The following is a 9,274-nucleotide window of genomic DNA, read 5'->3' on the forward strand; positions in this document are numbered from 1 at the left end:
CTCTCTCTGTTCTGCTTCCAGAGCAAGTGATTCAGGAGACAGTAGGAACAGACCTGGGTGAGAGAGGATGCCAGTGTCAGTCTGCTTCCAGGAGGTACCGCAAGCGCTGCCAGTAAAGATCGTTGTCCGTGGGCTTCTTGTCTCGGCTGTTGCTCTCGTTGCCTCTCTTTCCCCGCACCTCTGAACTGTCTCTGCTAAGCTCAGCCATGTCCTTAATGGGTTGGGGTGAGAGGACAACTGCTGGCAGCTCCTGCTGGTGTTGGTGGCCCCCCGTGGGAGGTGTGCTGTGGGGCAGGAGAGGGCTGAGGATGGGGGAAGCTGTGGAGATAGGGATGTGAAAGAACACGAGGGGTTCTGGGATATTTTCCCTGTTAGTGTGGGGCAGGAGCTGTGACCATGTGGGAAGAGAAGAGCTGAGGAAGAGGTGGTGCCATTTTCTCCCTGTGTGAAGGGGGTGTCTCATGAGTGATTGGCAGAGCAGCTTCTGCCATTCACCCGGTGTCTGTGTGTCTGAGGGATGGGACAGTGGCTTGTCTGGAAATCTCCATGGAAATGGAGAGCCCGTTCCCAGTGTGTGGTCCCTGGGTGGCAGCAGAGCCCTCGGTGGAGCCCAGAGTCTGTCCAGCATCCCACGGCCTGCAGGCACTGCTGCTTGTTCTCGTTATCTGAGCTGTCCTCAGTCAGTGTGCTGGGGGCTACACCTGACGTGAGAGGGAAAGGTTTTATTTCTGTTGCTGAGGCACTTCACAGCAGGCTCGGGGACCCTAAGTGAGCCAGCTGATGGACCAGAGCTGACCAGCTGTGTCACAGAGAGCTCACCCAGCTCCAAAGGTTACTGTGACCTAAGTGAGAGGAAAGGGAGAAATGGCACTTAGGGAAACTCAGTGTGGGTTCCTACTGCCAAGCAAGGAGGAGGAAAAGGAGAAGAGTAAGGGGGATATAGGGCTTATGGAAAAAGCAAGAATGTTTTTTATGTTCTTCAGCCAATAAAAAGCATCTCCTTGGGATTTTATTTCTTTTTTGTTTCAGTGGTGAACGCTCATACAGTCTGAGAGTGGTCCTGTAATCCACAGCTTGGGGGAGCTTGTTTCACACCTAGTAGTAGTGCTGTGTGCCCAGCATGATGCACAGTGCATAGGGGAATGTATGTGCCCGTGTGTTGTGTGTGTGTGTGTGTGTGTGTGTGTGTGTGTGTTTATCTAGAGCATCCTCTCCCACCTTCTGCAGCACAGGTTTAACGTTTGTGCTGGTTTCAAAGAAGCAAGAGCAGCTAAAGAAGCACACTTGTGGCTAGGTATCCCCTGTATATCACACGTGTAAGTACATTCATTAGCTGCATGCACTATGTTAGGATACTGTGTGTGTATATTATTATATACTCTGCTACCTCCCTGTACAGACATGGTTTAACCTTGCTTTGCCTCTGCCAGGGAGGTCACACCCATGCTCTGCCATGGTAATTTAGACCTGACCCAGTCTCCAAGCATCAGGTTATGTTGGCAGCTGAAATAACCTCCCTCAGGCATCCAAAGCATCTGCTGATGTATAATTGGAGCCCTCTCCTTGGCAGCTGAAGTTAAGACAAAAATGGGGAGCAGGGAGGAGGGATGCTCCTGCCTTTTAGACATGGGGCCCTGGTGAATCACCCTGTCCACCACATCAGGAGGAAGGTGGATCAATGGGACCTGATTCCCCAGAGTGCTGCTGCCAGCAAAGCCATGTCCTGAGTCTCAACAGGGAGCCAGGGCCCAGCCCTGCCACTCCATTCTCAGCTGGTGTCCAGTGCCAGGCAGATGCTCAGGCACCTTCCCATTTGCCTTGGCCCAGAGTAGACGAGGGAAGTCGATTCAGAGTCTATCTCCCAGCAGCTGCTGAGCAAAGAGGAAGGTGTCCTTTTCTCTCAGGACCACATGCAGCAGAAAGCAAGAACTCCTGCTTCCTAGTGCCAAGGGTTCTGTGCATGTGTCAGCCCCCTTTGGAGTCTGTTCAAGCACCCACTGGACAGGCTCAGCCGTTCATAGCTGGGATGCCCCTCAGGAGTGGGCACCTGTGTGCTGGAAAGGCCTTTGACAACTGCTCTGCTGGGGCTGCTGCTCATTCACAGCATGTACACAGCTCACTGTGCTGTCACAGCTCACTGCTGCAAGGCTCAGCTTGGGGGACTGAAGCCTTTGGACTTTGCACCAGTGCCAAGATGAGCATTTGGGCTGGAGCCATAAGCGTGCACAGAGATCTGCGTCTGGTTTTTCACAAAGCTGTTCTGGGCTCCCCAGGCCTTGGGTGGGCTGAACTGCTGCATCCTCAGCCCGTGAGCACCGAGGTCACTGGTGACAGTGTCCTTCTCTCCAAGGGTGACACCACTGTAGTTTCTCCTTTCTTCAGGTTGCAGCTGTTATCCCCCACTGACTGACTGACCACTTTGGTTTGGTTTGGCTTGGTTTGGTTCTTTTCTTGCAGGCCTGAAGCAGCTGTTCAGCCTGAGACTGACACTGCTTAGAGCTGTGGCTGGTAAGTGTCCCCCCAGCATACACTGCCCGTTTTATGTCACTCCATTGGTGAAGGGGTGAGGTGGCCACAGCCTGTGACACCCGTCTGCTGACAGTTCTGTCCATCCATCATGTCCATGGATCAAGGAACTGCAAAGCACAAGGGCTGGGCTGACATCCTGAACCTCAGGCTGTGTTTTGCCTTGCACCATATCTCCTGATGGGTTGGAGTCACAACATATGCCTCTTCCTGCCCAGTCTGTTCCTGCCTGGAGCTGCTCTCTGTTCACAGACATGAATGGAGCCAAAGGTGACAGATTTGGGGTGGACCCTGAGAGTGGGAACCATGTCCAGCCCCTGATTCCATCAGTGTTCACACAAACCCTGTGTCCTCTTAGCCAGAAAGGCCAAGCCAGGCAGCCCTGAGCTAAATCAGTCCCAGGCAGTGGGACAGCTCTGGATGGCCTGGGACAGGCAACCACTGCACCAATGTGGCCAAAGAGGCTGGCCAGGCCAGAGCTTTGGTGTTGCCTGAGATGCTGCCTCCTCTCCTTTGGCATTGCCTCTTCTCTCAGTGCCATGGGGCCACACTTCCACTCGGGGCAGCAGATCCTGCTGGAGGGACAGAACCGGGCTGATCAGCTTGGGAGCATTACCTCTCTCAGTGCCTCTTCTCTCAGCCAAGGCCATGGGCTGGTGGAAAGCAATGGCTGCCGAGAGGAGCAGGGAAGGGCTTGCTGTGGAGCCATCTGCCTCCAGTCAGTGAATGCCTGCTTGGATGGGGACTGCAGTTGTGCTAAAAACCTGAGATGTTTATCCCCAGGAAACAGCAAATGTACCTGGTCTGGCCTTGGCACAGGCAAAGCTTTTTGCCTTGGCTGCAACAGAACTGCAACACCAAGTGGTCCCCTCACCCAGGTGGATGGGAGCCCCTAAAGATACCCCAATCCCATTCCCACCCTACCCCACCAAACCCCGTGGTTCGCTCCAGGCCTCCTCCAGGAGGGATGCAGGGCACTGCTGCTGCAAGCTGCTTCCACACACTGTGGAAGATGGAGCTGACAGGGAACAGAAAGGAAAAGGGAATGAGACCTGTCTGAAGACTGCAAGAGTGGGATGTAGGCAGTGATTCTGGCAGGAGGAGCAGGAGCAAGCCCTGACAGGGCTTCCTGGTAGGAAGGAAAGTATCAACTCAGTGCCAATGTCACTTGAAGGCAGAGGACAACAATGATGACACAGAGCACTTCTGGAATGCTGTTCCGAGTGGCTCCAGAAAGCCTTGGGCCAAACAAATCCTCTGCCAGCTCTGCAGCTCTCACAGAGACTGTGCTTGATAGCACCAAGGGAGTCTGAAGCTGGCAAACAGATCATACCCATGGAACCACCCAAACCTAGGGCTGAGGTGGGAACCCTGTGGGGTGGGCAATGCAGGCAGGTGGGTTCAACATATATCAGAGTGTGCTGGGGTTGAGCAGTGCTGCACGACCTTCTATACCCACACGAGCTTTTATACCCATTCAGTGGCTCTCCAAAGACCCCTCCTACATGGCAGCACCTGGAAGTCAGAGCAGTTGGCTGTGACCCTGGGAGGCAGTGGCAGAGGCTGAGCTGGGGAGAAGAGCCAATGCAGATGGTAGAAGTGTTCTGGGCTGCTGATCCACCCCATTGCCCTGCTGAACCCCAAGTGCCACATCTACTTGTTTTTTCATTCCGTCCAGGGATGGGGACTCCACTGTCCTGGGCAGCCTGTGCTTTACAACCCCTCCTGTGCAGAAATTTCCCCAGTATCCAATCCAAACCTTCCCTGATGCAACTTGGGGCTGTTTCCTCTCCTCCTGTCCCTGTTCCCTGGAAGCAGAGCCCAACCTCCCCCTGGCTGCCCCCTCCTGTCAGGGAGTTGTGGAGAGTTGAGAAGGTCCCCAATGAGCTCCTCTTTTCCAGGCTGAGCCCCCCCCAGCTCCTTCAACTGTTCCTATATTCGTATCAGACTTGTGCTCCAGACCCTTCCCCATTCTCTTCTCTGGACACACTCCAGCCACTCAAGGTATTTCACATCTGATGTCATTAGCCTTTCTGCCTCTGTGCCATGACCTGGCAGAGAGAGCAGAGCCTTCCTGAAAGCTGGTACAGTGATGCTCCTCCAGGATGAATGTGGAGGCTTTAGTCTCTGCTTTGGCCCCTGAATCTCCTTGGTTTCTGGGCTGAGGTGTGAGTTCTATGGGAGTCCTATCCCTAGCACAGGTGGGTGGGAGGTGAGAACTCCCCATAGCTGGGCTGAGACACACAGCCAGCTAAAAATCCCTGCTGCTGGGCTGGCAGAAGAGTGCACAAACGAGCATCCACTGTCCTTTCCATGGTACAGGTGCCAGGAAGAGCCTGTGGGAAGCACAGCACTGGTAAGTGTAGTCTGTGGAGAGAAGAAAACAGCTCCCAGCAGAGCTCTCAATTCATAGCTGGGGAAGGAAGACGGTTGAAGTGGATAAATAGTAAGGATTTCCTCAGGATTCCGTCTAGAATGGATGCAGGTGAGCAGCATAAAGATACTGAAAATAGCCTTCAGGCAGACAATAACAGCTCACTCTCAAGAGCTCTTGGAACAGGAGGGGGGGGTTCAACAGGAAGGGAAGGTATGGGCCACACTTCCACTCGGGGCAGCAGATCCGGCTGGAGGGACAGAACCGGGCTGATCAGCTTGGGAGCATTACCTGTGTTCCATGGGACATGATCAGTCCCACGTTTTCGTTCGTTGCCTTCTCTCATCCCAGCGCCGGCGGCAGAGTCAGCCCGCGGTGGGTGCTGCTGCTCCGGGCAGGATGCCGTGCTGCTCGCAGCACCGGGCAGGCCCTCGCAGAAGGGGAAGGGGACAAGGGAAGGCAGCAGCTCACCCACCTCTGCCCCGAGGGCACCCCGGGCCCTGACAGCTGATCCCAGGGGTGGGAGCATCTCCTGGCGGGTGCTGTAAAACCCCCCTGGGACCTCACACCTCAGCCCCCTCACTGGTACGTCCCCTGGCCCAGCTGTAAGAGCCTGCAAGGGACAGGTCAGCACCCCCAGAGCGCTTTGTTGTGGGCAGCGAGAGCGTCTCCGGGCGTGGGAGGGCAGCACGCGTCGGACTCGCTTTGCGGAGCAGCCTCAGCGGCAGCGCTCGCTGGCTCAGGGGCGCCGGGCAGTGCAGGGTGGCCACAGGATGAAATCGTCCCGTACCTGCAGGGCGGGAGCGCAGAGGCGGCTCTGTCGTGACAGCAGAGCAGAGTCCGGGCACCGCTGTCCCCGCCGCCGGACATTTGCTGGTGGCGGCTGCAGGAACCGGCAGGGCACAGCCCGGGAGCCCACGGGCACCGCAGCAGCGATGGCTGAGGGGCTTCAGAGCAGCCCCGCCCTGCAGGGGCGAGTGCCACTGCCAGGGTGGCCGGAATGTGTGTCCTGTGCGCCCGCGCCTGCCGCGGACTCGGCTCATTCCTTGTGCAGAACGTTTAGAGCAAAGGCAATAAACCCGAGCTCTGTGCCTGCGCCCCTCGCTGGGCTGAGCTCCCCGCGCCCTGTCCTGTGCCTTGTGCCGCCGGCAGCTCTGCCCTGGCCACCCCTCCAGCAGGATGGGCCACTCACGGCCACAGCTGACCGTCCGCATGCGACGTGGCCGCAGGGAGCCCTCCACACCCCTCGGTGCTGCTGGGCAGCGGGGAGTGCCCCAGGCAGGCTCACGGTGGCTGCTGTCACCGCAGCCCTTGTCGCGCCTTGTGCTGGGTCTGAGCTCAGCGCTGCCGCCTCCCGAGCCCAGCAGCGACACCCCACATGCCCGCTCTGGGCCGGGGTAAGAGCGGGAGGAGGGCACAGCGCACCATGCTGGACACAGCCTTGGCCACGTACCCCCAGGGGCTTTGCTGGAGATGGTTCTGCTGCGGCTGGTCCTGCACAGGTCCCACCAGTGCCCCCCAGCCTCTGCAGCACCAACAGATGCTCCTGCTTGTCCCCTGTGCACTCAGGATCAGCCATCTCTGATTTCCCCACAATAAGACCCTCCACCCCAGCACCTGAACAAAGCAGCTTCCTCTGCCGAGGCGCTATTTCTGCCATGAGAAAAATGTGCCCTCGTACAGCATTTTCCTGGGGTTTCCTGTTTTGAACAGCCTGACCAGCAGAGCTCGTTCAGAACACAGGTAGGATACACATTCCAGCAGTGAGATGATGTCCCAATGAAGGGGTTAAAGGTTTCGCAGGGCTGTACGTGCTTGACCCTCTGAGTCCTGCCTGCCCTGGAGGTTGGGGAGCACAGCCATGACTGTGCACAGCCCACCCAGCAGATGCGGACCCTACAAAGCAGTGAGACCTGTAGCTTTCCTCCTAGTGCCTCCATGGCCCAGAGCTGCCCTGCACTGCAGACCCACCTCCCAGCCAGACTGGACACAAAGGGAATTTTGGCATCAGCCCACTTGCTTGAGCACAGTGGCCATGGACAGGAGGTGCTGCCCATCACCTCTGCTCTTCTCTCTGGGGACCCAGCTCTCCCCCACCAATCCCTGCTCATTGCATGAGCAGCAGCCCCACACGGTGGCAGCTCCACAGAGGCTCCCTTCACCTCCTGGCAGGGTGTTTGGTCTCTCCCCAAAGCTCATCTGGCTTTGCCTCTCCACTGGCTGCTGGGCCATGGTGTGGGTGGAGAAGGACCAGATGAGAGGTAGCAGCTTCCTGGGGATCCAGGATCTCCCCACCACGAAGTGAGTCTGTTGGCACAGAGCAACAGTGGCTGAAGGAAGTGGAGCACACAGGGACCAGAGCAGGTCTGGGACCCATTACAGGCATGACAGGGAGTCACTGAGTCCTGACTGCGCCATGTGGATCCAGCAAGGGATGAGTCAGGGCCCTTCTGGGTAAGGGTGTTTCCTTTCCTCCACCCTTTGTAATTCTAAAGCCTCACGATTGCATAAGTACCATGGCTCAAAACTGTGATAGTTCAACTAAATAAACCCTCGCCAGGGGGATTATTGACTTCACTACGCTGTCATGGAGAAGCTCCACAGAGCACTCAGGGCCAGCACTCAGCTCTGCCGTGCTCAGGGAGTTTGTTTTGCTCAAGTCCAGGGTGGGAACTGCCCCAGCACCACTCATCAGACTCCACACTGCCTGAGACTGTACCTGGGTCACTAGGAAAGCTCATCGTGCTCCTCCCTCCCTAGGCACAGATGCCCTGGCGTTGTTTTACACTCCAAGGAGCACTGTAGGGGAATAACTGTGGATCCCATGAGGACACTGAGGCTGTGAGGGCAGAAGTACACTCAGCCCAGCTGGCAAGACTGGGGACAAACATGGTCCCTCTGGAAGAGTTTCTCACTTGCTCTGAAGCAAATAGAAGAGGAAGACACCAGGCTGCTGAGTCATGAGCAGGAGTTGGATCTGGGATAGCAGCAGGAGCAGCTGCTGCATCAAGCGAGTGTTTGGCACCAAGTCCAGCCCCAAACGGTGCCCACAGGATCTCCTCCTCCCTCCAGTCCCTGTGTGTGGCACAGTGAGGCAACAGTCACACACACCTCCCCATATGGGGATGCAGGGAGCAGCGCTGGGCAGCCCCACGAGCAGATCCAGGGAGGACGACCTGAGAGTTGATGGGGAGGAAGAGGAAGGCCAGGCCTGCCCCCTCCCCATCTCCCAGGGAACAGGATCCCAGTGCAGCTTGGAGGGGCTTCAAGCTCCCCTGGCCAGACATGCTGGGAGCTGTGCAACGGTGTTTGCTCTTCCCTCTGCTCCCAGACAGGCTGGGCACTGGATCCTGCACAGCAGGAACAGCACAGCGGCTCTTGGAGGCTGCAGGGAACAGTCCCATGGGAAAGCTCTGCCAGTGTCACTGGGGCAGGCTGGGCACAGCCTCCTGGCACCACTGTGCAGCCCTTCAGCTCCCGGCTCAGCCTCTGAGGCTGGTGCAAGGACAGACACGATGTCATCCAGGAAGCTGTGCTAGTTCTGGCTGGGGAGTCCAGTGGGATGAGGGAATGGATGTGAAACCAGTGAACATCCCTTTGTCCATCCATCCATAAGATCAGAGAATCACAGACTGGTTTAGGTGAGAAGGGACCTTAAAGACCATCTTGCTCTAAAAGCCTGCCATGAGCAGGGACACCTTCCACTGTTCCAGGGTGCTCCAAGCCCCATCCAACCTGGCCTTGGACACTTCCAGGAATCCAGGGGCAGTCACAGCTTCTCTGGGCACCCTGTGCCAGGGCCTCCCCACCCTCACAGGGAAGAATTTTTTCCTAATACACCATCTGAATCTTGCCTTTTTCAGTTTAAAGCCATTCCCTCTTGTCCTGTCCCTCCACGCTCTTGTCCACACTCTCTCTCCAGCGCTCCTGGAGCCCCTTTAGTCACTGGAAGGGGCTCTGAGCTCTTCTTAGAACTCTTCTAAGTTCTCCTCCTCCTTCTCTCCACGTGAGCACCCCCAGCTCTCCCAGCCTGGCTCCAGAGCAGAGGGGCTCCAGCCCTTGGGCATCTCCGTGGCTTCCTCTGGACTGGCTCCAGCAGCTCCACATCCTTCTGCTGTTGGGACTCCAGAGGCAGCTCTGCAAGTGGGAATTCACCGGAGTGGAGCAGAGGCTGCCCACGCAGCCGGGGACGCAGCCAGGATGCAGTTGGCTTTCTGGGAGCGCATCCATTCGTCCGTCCATCCACCCACCCCCCCTCGGGAAAAGAGCTGGGAAAAGCCAGAGCGGGATCTCCTGGGACACGGGGACGAGTGAACTCGCTTTCGGAACGGAGCCCCGTTCACCGCCTCCTCCTCCCGTTCCTCCCCCGCCCCG

This window comes from Corvus cornix, chromosome 14 (assembly GCF_000738735.6).
Source record: "Corvus cornix cornix isolate S_Up_H32 chromosome 14, ASM73873v5, whole genome shotgun sequence".
Taxonomy (NCBI): Eukaryota; Metazoa; Chordata; class Aves; order Passeriformes; family Corvidae; genus Corvus; species Corvus cornix.